The following is a 5,000-nucleotide window of genomic DNA, read 5'->3' as shown; positions in this document are numbered from 1 at the left end:
CGTACGGTTCGCGCTAGGCCTGCGCGGGCGGCGCGGGGCGCGCGCTCGCGCGGCGGCCGTAGCGCTGGAGTGCGACCCGCAAGTGGGGAGGAACCGTCCACCCAACGCCGGCGGTAGCCGGGGCCGGTGGGGGCCCTACCAAGGCGGGTCATGGGCGCATGTCGGTCAGGTTATAAGAGTGTTGTTTTTTCGCTCCGGGCTAGAGCCGGGTGAGGTCGTCTCGAACCACGTGCCTGAAGGCCGCCTCGCGCCGGATTCGGCCCCGCTCATTCGTCGGAGTGACCGCCCGACGCGGGCATCGCTAGATTAGCCGTGGCCCCGATCCTTCCCCATCGACAGCCTTTCGCCCCCTGTGCTCCGGCCTGTTAATAGAGGCGGCCGGTACCCCTTCCTTGGATGAGAGAGAATCCTTAACGGACCATTCGCAGATTTTCGCCCGGCCTCTGTTTACCGAGGCGGCCGGTACCTCCGTCTGCCTTGGATGGACCGCATCCGCAGATTTTCGTCCGGCCTTAGCTTAAGGAGACGGCCGTTGCCTCCACACCTTGGAGATGATATTCGCTCCGGGCTAGAGCCGGGTGAGGTCGTCTCGAACCACGTGCCTGAAGGCCGCCTCGCGCCGGATTCGGCCCCGCTCATTCGTCGGAGTGACCGCCCGACGCGGGCATCGCTAGATTAGCCGTGGCCCCGATCCTTCCCCATCGACAGCCTTTCGCCCCCTGTACTCCGGCCTGTTAATAGAGGCGGCCGGTACCCCCACCTTGGATGAGCCAGAATCCTTGACGGACCATTCGCAGATTTTTGCCCGGGCTTTGTTTACCGAGGCGGCCGGTACCTCCGTCTGCCTTGGATGGACCGCATCCGCAGATTTTCGTCCGGCCTTAGCTTAAGGAGACGGCCGTTGCCTCCGATCCTCCGGGCTAGAGCCGGGTGAGGTCGTCTCGAACCACGTGCCTGAAGGCCGCCTACGCCGGATTCGGCCCCGCTCATTCGTCGGAGTGACCGCCCGACGCGGGCATCGCTAGATTAGCCGTGGCCCCGATCCTTCCCCATCGACAGCCTTTCGCCCCCTTCGCTCCGGCCTCTGAGGCGGCCGGTACCCCTTTCTTGGATGAGACAGAACCCTTGACGGGCCGTTCGCAGATTTTTGCCCGGGCTTTATTTACCGAGGCGGCCGGTACCTCCGTCTGCCTTGGATGGACCGCATCCGCAGATTTTCGTCCGGCCTTAGCTTAAGGAGACGGCCGTTGCCTCCGATCCTCCGGGCTAGAGCCGGGTGAGGTCGTCTCGAACCACGTGCCTGAAGGCCGCCTACGCCGGATTCGGCCCCGCTCATTCGTCGGAGTGACCGCCCGACGCGGGCATCGCTAGATTAGCCGTGGCCCCGATCCTTCCCCATCGACAGCCTTTCGCCCCCTTCGCTCCGGCCTCTGAGGCGGCCGGTACCCCTTTCTTGGATGAGAGAGAACCCTTGACGGGCCGTTCGCAGATTTTTGCCCGGGCTTTATTTACCGAGGCGGCCGGTACCTCCGTCTGCCTTGGATGGACCGCATCCGCAGATTTTCGTCCGGCCTTAGCTTAAGGAGACGGCCGTTGCCTCCGATCCTCCGGGCTAGAGCCGGGTGAGGTCGTCTCGAACCACGTGCCTGAAGGCCGCCTACGCCGGATTCGGCCCCGCTCATTCGTCGGAGTGACCGCCCGACGCGGGCATCGCTAGATTAGCCGTGGCCCCGATCCTTCCCCATCGACAGCCTTTCGCCCCCTTCGCTCCGGCCTCTGAGGCGGCCGGTACCCCTTTCTTGGATGAGACAGAACCCTTGACGGGCCGTTCGCAGATTTTTGCCCGGGCTTTATTTACCGAGGCGGCCGGTACCTCCGTCTGCCTTGGATGGACCGCATCCGCAGATTTTCGTCCGGCCTTAGCTTAAGGAGACGGCCGTTGCCTCCGATCCTCCGGGCTAGAGCCGGGTGAGGTCGTCTCGAACCACGTGCCTGAAGGCCGCCTCGCGCCGGATTCGGCCCCGCTCATTCGTCGGAGTGACCGCCCGACGCGGGCATCGCTAGATTAGCCGTGGCCCCGATCCTTCCCCATCGACAGCCTTTCGCCCCCTTCGCTCCGGCCTCTGAGGCGGCCGGTACCCCTTTCTTGGATGAGACAGAACCCTTGACGGGCCGTTCGCAGATTTTTGCCCGGCCTGTGTTTAAGGAGGCGGCCGGTACCTCCCTCCTTGGATGACCAACAACCCTTGACGGGCCATTCGCAGATTTTTGCCCGGCCTGTGTTTAAGGAGGCGGCCGGTACCTCCCTCCTTGGATGACCAACAACCCTTGACGGGCCATTCGCAGATTTTTGCCCGGCCTGTGTTTAAGGAGGCGGCCGGTACCTCCCTCCTTGGATGACCAACAACCCTTGACGGGCCATTCGCAGATTTTTGCCCGGCCTGTGTTTAAGGAGGCGGCCGGTACCTCCCACCTTGGATGACCCACTACCCTTGACGGGCCCATTCGCAGATTTTTGCCCGGCCTGTGTTTAGGGAGGCGACCGGTCCTCCGTAGCTTGATCGGATTTCCCTTCCGGCCTGTGTTTAAGGAGGCGGCCGGTCCTCCGTAGCTTGACCGGATTTCCCTTCCAGCCTGTGTTTAAGGAGGCGGCTGGTCCTCCCCGGTCGGTTGCCAAGCGACCGGGACCCGCAAGTGGGCAGGAACCGTCCACCCAACGCCGGCGAGCCGGGGCCGGTGGGGGCCCTACCAAGGCGGGTCTAACTTCAGGCGGTGCAAACGGGGGAGGGGGGTAAGGACGGCTGCCGGGAGCAGACAGCCGTCCCCGGGAGGGGGTAGTAGCTTCGCGGCGGCCGCCGGGAGCAGACGGCCGTCCGCGCATTCTGCCAATGCCTGTAGGACTTTGAATATTTCACAGCCGTGCTGTGGCACTTAGAAAATTTTTCAGAGACGTGGCACTTAGAAAGTTTTTCAGAGATGTGGCACTTTGAAAGTTTTTGAGAGATGTGGCACTTTGAAAGTTTTTGAGAGATGTGGCACTTAGAAATTTTTTGAGAGATGTGGCACTTAGAAATTTTTTGAGAGATGTGGCACTTTGAAAATTTTTGAGAAATGTGGCACTTAGAAAATTTTCTCTCTCTCTCTGGAAGTGCCGTGCCTTCTTCAGTTCTGCTATCCGAGCAGGGGACGCTTGCTGGCGGCCGTTACCAGCGCTCGGACCAGGCCCAATTGATTTGCATGGAAAACAATTGCGTCCCCCATGCTCGTTCTGACTATATTTTGCGAAAGGGGGGTAAAGTGATGAGTACACTAAGTGGGGGGACCAACCCATGTACTCTAGAAAAAGTACATGGGTTGACAAAAGACCAGTTGGTAATGCACCCCTGGTACCCAAACCCCTGGTACCTTTAGGCACTTAGAAAAAATTTCGCCCAAATTTGGAGGTCGCTCCAGGGGAAGAGGCCGAATTTTCGCCTATTACGGCCGACCGCGGGAACCAGCCGAGGCGGACGCTTTTCGGCGCAAGAGCCGTTGGCACTTAGAAAATATTCGCTAAACTTCAAAGGACCTCCAGGGGAAGAGGCCGAATTGTCACTTTTTCTGGCCGACATCGGGAACCAGCCGAGTCGGACTCTTTACGGCGGAGCAGCCGTTGGCACTTAGAAAATATTCGCCAAACTCGGCCGGACTTCCAGGGGAAGAGGCCGAATTGTCACTTGTTCTGCCCGACATCGGGAACCAGCCGAGTCGGACACTTTAAGGCGGAGCAGCCGTTGGCACTTAGAAAATATTCGCCAAACTTGAACGGACCTCCAGGGGAAGAGGCCGAATTTTCACCTGTTCTGGCCGACATCGGGAACCAGCCGAGTCGGACGCTTTAAGGCGGAGCAGCCGTTGGCACTTAGAAAATATTCCCCAAACTTGAACGGACCTCCAGGGGAAGAGGCCGAATTTTCACTTGTTCTGGCCGACATCGGGAACCAGCCGAGTCGGACGCTTTAAGGCGGAGCAGCCGTTGGCACTTAGAAAATATTCGTTAAACTTCAACTGACCTCCAGGGGAAGAGGCCGAATTTCCACTTATTCTGGCCGACATCGGGAACCAGCCGAGTCGGACGCTTTACGGCGGAGCAGCCGTTGGCACTTAGGAAATATTCGCCTTAACTCGGCCGGACTTCCAGGGGAAGAGGCCGGATTTTCACTTGTTCTGGCCGACATCGGGAACCAGCCGAGTCGGACTCTTTACGGCGGAACAGCCGTTGGCACTTAGGAAATATTCGCCGAACTCGGCCGGACTTCCAGGGGAAGAGGCCGATTTTTCACTTGTTCTGGCCGACATCGGGAACCAGCCGAGTCGGACCCTTTACGGCGGAACAGCCGTTGGCACTTAGGAAATATTTGCCTTAACTCGGCCGGACTTCCAGGGGAAGAGGCCGGATTTTCACTTGTTCTGGCCGACATCGGGAACCGGCCGAGTCGGACACTTTAAGGCTGAGCAGCCGTTGGCACTTAGGAAATATTCGCCTTAACTCGGCCGGACTTCCAGGGGAAGAGGCCGGATTTTCACTTGTTCTGGCCGACATCGGGAACCAGCCGAGTCGGACACTTTAAGGCTGAGCAGCCGTTGGCACTTAGGAAATATTCGCCTTAACTCGGCCGGACTTCCAGGGGAAGAGGCCGGATTTTCACTTGTTCTGGCCGACATCGGGAACCAGCCGAGTCGGACTCTTTACGGCGGAACAGCCGTTGGCACTTAGGAAATATTTGCCTTAACTCGGCCGGACTTCCAGGGGAAGAGGCCGAATTTTCACTTGTTCTGGCCGACATCGGGAACCAGCCGAGTCGGACTCTTTACGGCGGAACAGCCGTTGGCACTTAGGAAATATTCGCCGAACTTGGCCGGACTTCCAGGGGAAGAGGCCGATTTTTCACTTGTTCTGGCCGACATCGGGAACCAGCCGAGTCGGACTCTTTACGGCGGAACAGCCGTTGGCACTTAGG

Source organism: Syngnathus scovelli, unplaced genomic scaffold, assembly GCF_024217435.2.
Source record: "Syngnathus scovelli strain Florida unplaced genomic scaffold, RoL_Ssco_1.2 HiC_scaffold_445, whole genome shotgun sequence".
Lineage (NCBI taxonomy): Eukaryota > Metazoa > Chordata > Actinopteri > Syngnathiformes > Syngnathidae > Syngnathus > Syngnathus scovelli.
The sequence above is the reverse complement of the archived record's forward strand: the minus strand, read 5'-3'. Positions refer to the sequence as shown.